Raw genomic sequence first — 11,728 nt, 5'->3', positions numbered from 1 at the left:
TCTTAAAACTGCATTGTTGGTTAAGGGCTTGTAAGTAAGTATTTCACTGTAAGGTCTATTCGGCGCATGTGGCAAATAACATTTGATTTGATTTGACATTAAGGCTGCGCCCATGATTCAGCACTGGGATGGCTCACATGGCCTCTCCTATCATTGCTACGCTGACGATACACAACTAATCTTCTCCTTTCCCCCTTCTGATAACCAGGTGGCGAATCGCATCTCTGCATGTCTGGCCGACATATCAGTATGGATGACGGATCACCACCTCAAGCTGAACCCTGGCAAGACGGAGCTGCTCTTCCTCCCGGGGAAGGACTGCCCGTTCCATGATCTCGCCATCACGGTTGACAACTCCGTTGTGTCCTCCTCCCAGAGTGCGAAGAGCCTTGGCGTGACCCTGGACAACACCCTGTCGTTCTCCGCCAACATCAAGGCGGTGACCCGATCCTGCAGGTTCATGCTCTACAACATTCGGAGAGTACGACCCTGCCTTACACAGGAAGCGGCACAGGTCCTAATCCAGGCACTTGTCATCTCCCGTCTGGATTACTGCAACTCGCTGTTGGCTGGGCTCCCTGCTTGTGCCATTAAACCCCTACAACTCATCCAGAATGCCGCAGCCCGTCTGGTGTTCAACCTTCCCAAGTTCTCTCACGTCACCCCCCTCCTCCGCACACTCCACTGGCTTCCAGTTGAAGCTCGCATCCGTTACAAGACCATGGTGCTTGCCTATGGAGCAGTGAGGGGAACGGCACCTCCGTACCTTCAGGCTCTGATCAGTCCCTACACCCAGGCGAGGGCATTGCGTTCATCCACCTCTGGCCTGCTGGCTCCCCTTCCTCTGCGGAAGCATAGTTCCCGCTCAGCCCAGTCAAAGCTGTTCGCTGCTCTGGCACCCCAATGGTGGAACAAGCTCCCTCACGACGCCAGGACAGCGGAGTCACTCACCACCTTCCGGAGACATTTGAAACCCCACCTCTTTAAGGAACACCTGGGATAGGATAAAGTAATCCTTCTACCCCCCCCCCAAAAAAAAAAAAAAAGTATAATTGTAAAGTGGTTATCCCACTGGCTATAGGGTGAATGCACCAATTTGTAGTCGCTCTGGATAAGAGTGTCTGCTAAATGACGTAAATGTGCCCTTGAGCAAGGCACTTAACCCTAATTGCTCCTGTAAGTCGCTCTGGATAAGAGCGTCTGCTAAATGACTAAAATGTAAATGTAAGCACTGCTGACTGGACAGCCCATCGGTACAGGTAATGCATGTCTGCATTATTTGCCAGGGAAGGGAAACATTCTGCGAATATTCAAGCATTGCACCAACAAGGTGTTTATGAGAATATTGAAACGTATCAACAACGAGAGAGGCGGCTCGGAGAATATAGAAAATTGTTGTATCAACAAGACTGCTTCGAGAATATTAATATTGCAACATAGTAGCCAATACTATAGCTAAATAACTTAGCAACATTTTATGAAGTTTTGCCAGCAAGATTGATCCGTCAGGATATCTCATTTTAATTCAGGAAGATGGACAAGCAAGACTGATAGAGTGAGAGGTGGAAATGCATTATACCAGAGGCAGGTAGGCTACAGGTAGGCTACAGGTAGGCTACAGGTAGGGATGCAGGCAGAGGAGGATGATGATGTAGGCCTACAGCAAGAAGTTTAAAAAGTTAGCACAACTAGTTAATCATTCATTATTTGCATTATCTCAATTATCATTATGTCACTGCATGACAATGCACATTTGTTATAGCCTACACGTGTTATTGCCTTTGAAGCCAAAAACAAGACATGTATTTCGGGGAAATGCTCTAAATACGAAGTTGCTCAAATGTTTATTTTCATAACAATAGGCCTACATGAACCCAAAATTGCGTTAACCTACTGGGCGAATAAATGAAAATAACAATTAGGCTTACAGCTATCACAACCTATATTTTAATAGCATAAAACAGCTTTTGGTTTCAAATGGTCACCAAAAAGGAGGGGGGGGGGGGGGGGGGGGTTGAGTGTTTTACCAGCATCTGTAACTTGAGTCTGATAATTATCTGTGCAAAACAGTTAATCTGATAATACTTGTGGAATATAAAAATAGTAGCTTGAGATGTTTTCCAGTTTCTTGAAATACTTTGCAAATGCAACTTATTTCTATGTGAAAACTGAAATGGTCTATTCATTCCTTATCCATTTTAGTAGACACTCTTTTCCAGAGCAACTTACAGTAGTGAGTGCAAACATTTTAATATTATTTTGTACTGGTCCCCCATGGGAATTGAACCCACAACCATAGTATTGCAAGCGCCATGCTCTACCAACTGAGCCACATCATCACAAACCACTTGAGGTCTCAATGTACTCAATTACTTTATTGTGCGTTGTTTTTCTTCATGGTGATGGAAAGTCTACAGGTTCAAACCTAGATGACCAGCCTATGTACAATACAATAATGTACATTTACATTAAGTGGTTTGTTCTTTCTGGATTCCATAAGAATGACAATCATAGAAAAGGGATCAGGGCAACAACTCTTACAATTCCAACTATTGAATGCACTACTTTTGTGAAAAAATATAATATCTTTTATTATAGACATATTTTTTTTATTCTGATGTTTCAGGGGGTGCGGCAGCACCCTCAGCACCCCTACTTCCCACCGCTATGCCTCCATCTCCATCCCTCCCTCTTGTCACTTCCTCTCCTTACTTCCTTCATTTTTAATTATAGTTTTCTTTATCTGCAATAGTCACAATACACAAGTCAGCAGGAAGGTGTGAATGTTCATAAAAAAGTTACATTCACATCTGCTTGGCCCTGTGAACAAAAAGCGTTTTCCATTGTTTTGATTAGTGAATGACAATTAAACCACAGCAATTTCAACACAGACATTCTACTATTCTACCTCAGTTGTAGGTATCTCAAAAAGTCTTTGCCACAATTTCCTCTCTTCTCATGACTCAAATCAAATCAAACTTTATTTGAGTTCATATTAACAAAGGAAATAGAGGGACTCAGTACAGATAGATAGCAATAAACACTGTACCATAGAGGCACAGAATAAGTTAGAGGAAAAAACAAAAGAATTGGAGGGACTTATTCAAGAAAGATCAAGTGTAATATATTATAAAAATAAAGTGAAATGGATGGAATACGGGGAAAAATGCATCAAATTGTTTTTTAATCTTCAACATAGAAATGCCACCAAAAATAATTTACTGAAACATAAATAACAAAACATAATTAAAGAGGAAGCAAAATACTTTAAGCATATGTTTTCATTTCAGTCTCCTCCGTCTCCACTAACCGAAGTTAATTGTAAGGATTTTTTTTTCTAATAATAATGTAAAAGTATTGATAGACTTACAGAAGAGGAACTTCTTGATGCAATTATAGCCTTTAAGTTTGGGAAAACTCCAGGGCTGGATGGCATTTCAGTTGAGGTATACCAAACCTTTTTTGATGTACTCAGAGGACCATTATTAGCGTGTTTAAACCACTCCTATAAAAATGGTAGATTATCAGATACTCAACAAGAAGGTCTGATTTCATTATTACTGAAACAGGACCCAAGTGGTAAATATAAAGATCCAGTCCATTTGAAAAATGTGATGCCCCTTACACTTCAGTGTTGTGATGCAAAAATTCTAGCAAAATGCATAGTGCATAGAATTTTTTAAATATTGTTGGATATTATTCATCCTTTTCAGACAGGTTTTGTACATGGATGATGCATTGTAGATAATATAAGACAAATTCTGGAAACAATAGAACACTATGAAAAATCTGGCAAACCAGGCCTGGTATTCATAGCTGACTTTGAAAAGGCTTTTATATATAAATGCCTGGAATATTTCAATTTTGGAGAATCTCTTATACAATGGGTTAAAGTTCTGTTTAGTAACCCTATGTGTAAAATAGTAAATAATGGCTACTTCTCAGAACGTATTAAACTGTCAAGAGTAGTAAAACAAGGTTGTCCACTATTGGCTATTTCTTTCTTATGGACATCAAAATGTTAGCTATTAAAATCAGATCCAACAATAATATCAAGGGGCTAGAAATCCAGGGCTTAAAAACAAAGGTGTCATTGTACGCTGATGAGTCATGTTTTCATGTGTAACCCTAACCCTAACCCTAACCCAAAATACTATATTTTTATACCATGTCATTTTATATGTTTTAATGTTTTAATTAAAATAAAATATTAAAACATATAAAATGACATGGTATAAAAAGAAACTATTTTGTTACTATGGCCCCCAAAAATATTCAGATAGAGGATCCAGATAATTTTTCTAACCTCTCTGGTTTACAATTGTGGATTTAAAAGAAAACATTAAAACATATTAAAACATATAAAATGACATGGTATAAAAAGAAAGTATTTTGTTACTATGGCCCCAAAAAATATTCAGATAGAATATCCAGATCATTTTTCTAACCTCTCTGGTTTACATCCAAATTATGATAAGTGTACTACATTATGTATTGGATTACAAAAAAATAACTTTTACATTACCATGTAGTTTACCAATAAAATGGTCTGACAGTGAAGTGGACATACTCAGTATTCATATCTTGAAAGAAAGAAATGATCTCACTACAATACATTTTAATAGAAAGTTAGCAAAATAGATAAGATCTTGCTACCATGGAAAGGAAACACTTGTCTATTTGTGAAAAAATCACCCTGATTAACTCTTTAGTCACATCCCAGTTTACCGATTTTCTTATGGCCTTGCCTATACCTAGTGACTTGTTTTTAAAAAATTATATGAGCAAAAAATATTCCATTTTATTATTAACGGCAAGCCAGACAAAATTAAACGGGCCAATTTATATAATGAATATAAATTCAGAGGGCAGAAATTATTAAATATTAAAGCATTAGACCTCTCACTAAAGGCTTCAGTCACACAATCTGTTAGAGAACTGGTTCTCTAGCAGATTAGTAAGAATGTCTCACCCCATGTTCAGGAATGGCCTTTTTCTCTTTATTCAGATTACAACCTCTCATTTTTGGTTATTTGAAAATGAAATAATCTCCAAAATATCGCTATTTTTAAAACAAGCCATAGAAAGTTGGTTGCAATTTCAGTTTAATACACCAGAAAAGACAGAACAAATATTACAACAAATATGGTTAAACTCAAATATACAAATAAAAATATAAATACAGTACCAGTCAAAAGTTTGGACACACCTACTCATTCAAGGGTTTTTCTTAATTTTTACTATTTTCTACATTGTAGAATAATAGTGAAGACAACAAAACTATGAAATAACACATATGGAATCATGTAGTAACCCAAAAAGTGTTTAACAAATCAAAATATATTTTAGATTTTAGATTCTTCAAAGTAGCCACCCTTTGCCTTGATGACAGCTTTGCACACTCTTGGCATTCTCTCAACCAGCTTCATGAGGAATGCTTTTCCAACAGTATTGAAGGAGTTCCCACATATGCTGAGCACTTGTTGGCTGCTTTTCCTTCACTCTGCCGTCCAACTCATCCCAAACCATCTCAATTGGGTTGAGGTCAGGTGATAGTGGAGGCCCGGTCATCTGATGCAGCACTCAATCACTCTCCTTCTTGGTCAAATAGCCCTTACACAGCCTGGAGGTGTGTTTTGAGTCATTGTCCTGTTGAAAAACAAACGATAGTCCCACTAAGCGCAAACCAGATGGGATGGCATATCGCTGCAGAATGCTGTGGTAGCCATGCTGGTTAAGTGTGCCTTGAATTCTAAATAAATTGCTGTCAGTGCCCCAGCAAAGCACCCCCACACCATCACACCTCCTCCTCCATGCTTCACGTGGGAATCACACATGCGGAGATCATCCGTTCACCTACTCTGCATCTCACAAAGACACAGCGGTTGGAACCAAAAATCTCAAATTTGGCTCAAGCAAGTTTCTTCTTATTATTGGTGTCCTTTAGTAGTGGTTTCTTTGCAGCAATTTGACCATGAATGCCTGATTCACGCAGTCTCCTCTGAACAGTTGATATTGAAATGTGTCTGTTACTTGAACTCTGTGAATCATTTATTTGGGCTGAGATCTGAGGTGCAGTTAACTCTAATGAACTTATCCTCTGCAGCAGAGGTAACTCTGGGTCTTCCTTTCCTGTTGTGGTCCTCATGAGAGCCAGTTTCATCATAGCGCTTGATGGTTTTTGCGACTGCACTTGAAGAAACGTTCTTAGTTCTTGACATTTTCCGGATTGACTGACCTTCATGTCTTAAAGTAATGATGGACTGTCGTTTCTCTTTGCTTATTTGAGCTGTTCTTGACATAGTATGGACTTGGTCTTTTACCAAATAGGGCTATCTTCTGTATACCCCCCCTACCTTGTCACAAAACAACTGATTGGCTCAAACGCATAAAGAAGGAAAGAAATTCCACAAATTAACTTCTAACAAGGCACACCTGTTAATTGAAATCCATTCCAGGTGACTACCTCATGAAGCTGGTTGAGAGAATGCCAAGCGTGTGCAAAGCTGTCATCAAGGCAAAGGGTGGCTACTTTGAAGAATCTCAAATATAAAATATATTTTGATTTGTTTAACACTTTATTGGTTACTACATGATTCCATATGTGTTATTCTACAATGTAAAAAAAAATACTAAAAAATAAAGAAAAACCATTGAATGAGTAGGTGTGTCCAAACTTTTAACTGGTAGTGTATATTTACAAAACAGTATATGAGGGATTGGAAATGATGCAGAAAAGTACATTGATGGAAGCCACAATCTATCTGCAATATTAAAGCTGATCTACCCACAGGATACAGCAGGTACTGAGCTACAGACGTAGGGCTGAAGGATGAAGGCTAGAGAGGTCAGAGTGGGTCTGAAAGAGATGCCATTTTCCCTCCAGCTCCTTACAACACAACACAACAGAGGAGAGCGGACACAGACACAGAGTAGAGCTTGGGTTGTGTGTTGTGTATGACTAAGGCCACCGTGGACAAAAGGGACGGCTGCTCAAACTGCCCTGGATGGGAGGCTGCAGCTGGAGAAATAAAGTCCTTGAAAGGTTTGTGTGTGTGTGTGTGTGTGTGTTTGTACATGTTTTCCTACATTATCAGGACCACAATCACAATGTCCTGACAAGTCTCCAGAATGTCCTGACAAGGTAGCAAAACAATATTTTTTTTAAAAGTCAGGACCTTTTTCATGTCCTGATTTTTTTCAAATGCTATTTTAGGCTTAAGGGTTAGGTTTAGGGTTTGGTGTTAAGCTTAGGAGTTAGGGTTGAGTAAGGGGTTAAGGTTACGGTTAAGGGAAAATAGGATTTTGAATGGGAATACTTTTTTACTCCCCATAAAGTCCTGAAAATTCACAAAAACAAAGCTGTGTGTGTGTGTGTGTGCGTGTGTATTTATATGCTTGTGTGTGTGCAGTATTTTGTTTTGTTGTACTGTGTAACACCACCTGTCCTGTAAATACATTGGTATTAGGGACAAAATGTTAAATGTTTCTATAGTTTTGTTCCCATTGTGTAGTCCAGTGAGTAGCTGACAGTTAAATTGTTCATCTCTCACATCCAATGCTTTTGTTTTTTAAAGATACAGTTTATTTTACTCAGAATTTATCATGGAAAGATAGCCTATTGCATTTGATTTGGCCATCAGCGCCTCTTCAAGAAATATTGGTGCATGACGCCTCACCAGATTCAGAGTATGACGCCTCACCAGATTTGTAGGAATGTGTTGGTGTTGCACAAGATATACAGCCCATCAATCATCATACCACACCTGGACAATCATAATAGAAGAACATAATGACAGAGCACGCCCATAAGTTGTTTATTTCTGTCAAGTCATTACCACACCTAATCGCTTGTTGATATTCTGCAAATTGTCATAAAATAATCTTGTGCATGCCAATGCGTTGTTGATTGATGGTGAAAACAAACAGTTTGACTATATATACAGGCCTATTCAGAATCAACGCGTAGCCTACTATTTTTAGAACAGTACTATGCTGAACAAGAAATCGGAAGGCACGCGTGTCCATGGCCACATTAACTTAGAGTGTAGGCTTTGAACCACAACCCCCATTTATAAGACCACAGGGTTTCAAATAGTAGCTTTATGGCTTAATAAACAGACTTCTTCCTGTATAATGTCTGCAATGTGTGTTGTTTCTCTGTTGCATGGGAGCTTTCTAATGTACATATAGATATAGGATTTGAGCCAGTTTGCTACAGCAGGAACATAATCCTGCAGCAACAGGAAATGTGAATTATTATGTGTATTATAATAAACTGACATTTTTTGTAGGGGTTGATATTTTTCGTTAGGGCAAATCAAGTCTGACATTTTAAAGTGGAAATTACAAACTTTAGAAGCCATTTTAAACTTTGAATAAACTACAAGTTTGCATTACCTGCGTTGCAGGTACATTCCCAGCAACAAAGGAGTGATCAAATTAAGATCCTACATCTGTATATTCAATTAGGCTAGCAATAGCAAAGATGAAATAAAAACCCGGCCCCTGCGGCTAGTTGTCTAGTTTCAGCACCTTGGTCACTTCCGCTCTCTCCAGGAGTTCCTAGTAGCAGGTGCATCCCGCACAGTGTGGCTCTGCTAGGCACGGCGCTGGACTGTTTGGCTTGCAGGGGAGAGAGCTCGAGAGAGAGAGAACGGTATAGGTGATGGGATAAACGAGAGAACACAGCTACCCAATTAAATGTATCCCTATACAATGAAATGTGTGACTCAAACAAGAGGCGAGAAGCTGTGGCAAGAGCTCTCTTTACCCAACATGTTCTCTTCCCACGTACAGGGTGATAACGCTTTGTCCCCTAAATAGATTATATTCTCTAAAAGCACCGTTTGTATCATTATTTGGAAAGGCCTATACGACTCTCTACTCACACCCTTATCATAGTCTACGTGAATGCTACCTGGTTGTATTAAAAATAGGCTATCATCAAAGGCCTAAAGGAAAATATGAGGCAGGCAGGTATGATAGGCTACAAACCCACGTTGACTACTCATCAACAGTTGGCAGGTTGAATTTGAGCAATTAATTTAACAGTTTCAGATATGTAAATTAGTAGGCTACACCAAGTGCGTATGTCGTCTATTTCGCGCCTTATTTACTTTTTGCTGACGGGGAGTAGCCTATATGTCTACGTTCATTGGTGCTAACAACATTCGAACAGAAATGTTTAGGAGTTCTTAAACGGAGAGTCAAGAAAATACAATTTTGTGAGAAAAATAAATAGCAAGCCCCGATAGCTTTGGGATTAAGACCGTGAGCGAGGCCAAGCTTTGCTGCCACTTTCGCCTGCCAAGAGCGGCGGGGGTCCCCTCGGTGGCCCGGGCTCTCCCCCTTTCTCTCCCAACAAGCTGAACGGCCTCCCTCGGCTACATAAATTGCTGCTTTATTATCATGTAGAGTCACCACTTAATACCAACCCGCACCACAGAAAACATTTCACATTCTACAATCTACGGATGGATATGGATGGATAATCATACTGCTCCAAAATTGATGCATGCATGCACGCGCTACAACTTCACTTGGCTCTATGTAAGGTTAGGTCATATGCTATAGGCCTTATCAGTGCACTAGGCCTATGCTTTTGGTTGAAAACATTGATTAAGAGGATGATGATGGTGGTGGTGGTGGTGGTGAAATATGGTAAGGAGGAGGACATAATATGAATAACAATAATAATAACAATACATAATAATGCATAATTCATAAAACAGAATAATAAATTAGAATAATATTGATAGGCCTATAAAACTCATTCAAACTCATACAAATATAATGACAGTCATTTGTTCCACGTAAAACCTGAAATATTGTCAGCTTTTTGCCATAAAGCAGGCTATTTACACATTTATCATAAACAATACTTTTCTTTGAATAATTGTCCAATTGACCTTAATTCTAATAATTGCTTCAGATGAGTTCTAATTATTTGTTACTTTTATTTCGTATTATTTTATATTGTATTTTTTTGTGTGATTGTTTTTGGTATTCTTTCTTAAAACTGCATTGTTGGTTAAGGGATTGTAAGTAAGCATTTCACTGTAAGGTGAACCTGTTTTATTCGGTGCATGTGACAAATGACATTTGATTTGATTTGATTAGTTATTTATGTAGGCCTACAGCGACAATGTGCAATTTAAATGCTGTTATTATGAAATTATAAAGTTGTCAATCCATGTTGTTGATGAGGTTGTTCTGATTAAAACGTTATCTTAAATGAGAATGTGTAATGGGTCCAAATTAACACCTGCTTAACCAGCTCATTATAGGCCTATACTACAACTGCTCAAACGTAGTTTTAAACCAGCCTCGCATTTCCACTAACAACCATTAGCGTCTGCATGATGTTTGCACTGCTATAACTAACTAAATGATGATCTGGGTAAATATTGAAATTCCCTTCGATTGGTGGCTACTCTGTTAAAGCGGCGGGTGACCCGGCTCTCCCTATTGATGAGGCCCCGCTATCTTAATCCTGTGCATTTCCCTGTAAATAGCTTTCTGCATAAGAAAGGGCCTGCATAGGTCCCCCTCCCCTCCCGTCCCCTCCACTCCACACACACAGAGAGAGAGACAGATGATAATGCAGGGAGGGTTTTGTAGCATTAGCTCTTGTTCAGCTACTCCCACCGCATCCCATTCAGGGTCATTTAAGGCGGGTATCATGTCATGTAAAGACGGCCCCCTCACTTTGTAGGCCGCTTTAGAAAGGTGTTGGCTATTAGGCATCAACTCCACTAGGTCATCTTGTCAAAGACCGAAGACGAAGAAGAGGTGAAAAGAAGAAAGAAAATGGAAGATGGTCCGCAGGTTTTTGTTTTGTGCCTTGGTGTCTTTAGAAGCTTAATTTAGCTTTCAATTTGTGAGGATTCAATTAAACCAATCAAAACTATAATTTCCCCTATAAAACATGTCTTAATTGGCCCAATTGTCACAGAGAAAGATCTTGTTGATTGGTGATATTAGACAAAAGGCATGTTTGGTTTTTTATAGGGCCCAGCTAGTTTAGCCTATATAATTCGTCTGCTGGTGCTCCATTTCTTGAAGCGTCGGATGGGGATAGTCCCTAAAATCAATTCACCCCAAGAGCTTGATAGTAGAGCTACAGCTGACAAATAGAAAATGGCAGATTGTAGACCTATTTACACCGTTTAGGTCCATTCTGTAACAAGGTAGTACCAAAACGAATGTGACCAGTGAGTGATATTTTTGCCAAAATATCGTGTCCCTCTCCGCAAAGTTAGTTTATTCGCTTATTTCTGCGAGCATGGTTTATGTTTTGGGTCGACATGAAGGTAGGTTACCGACCATTATTTAAAGGGTTAACCATGACAACTTGAGTCCTGATTGGCCACCCAGGCACGGGAATTAATGAGAGCGTCACCCAATCTGAATACGGATGCGCCTCTCTCCGGCACAGCCGGGCACAGTGATGCGAAAAGTGTCGACGTGAGGTGAGCGGAGGCGAAGAAGTGGAACCTAAAAACAAAAGATGACAACAACAACAAAATAATAATAAGCTACAGCCCGTGTAACATATTCTCTACAGCGGGGACGAACAGGCTTTCCATTTTTACGCAGCCCGTAAATGAAGAAGAGGACTATAGGTGATTTTTTAATTCATATTTTTATCTTCTGGATTCTGGATTGTGACAAGTGCCAGGACAGAACAGGACAGGGGCGTCCAGAACCAGGAGTACAGTAGAGG

The sequence above is a fragment of the Coregonus lavaretus genome (assembly GCF_964263955.1).
Source record: "Coregonus lavaretus genome assembly, chromosome: 4".
In the NCBI taxonomy this organism is placed as follows: domain Eukaryota; kingdom Metazoa; phylum Chordata; class Actinopteri; order Salmoniformes; family Salmonidae; genus Coregonus; species Coregonus lavaretus.
The sequence above is the reverse complement of the archived record's forward strand: the minus strand, read 5'-3'. Positions refer to the sequence as shown.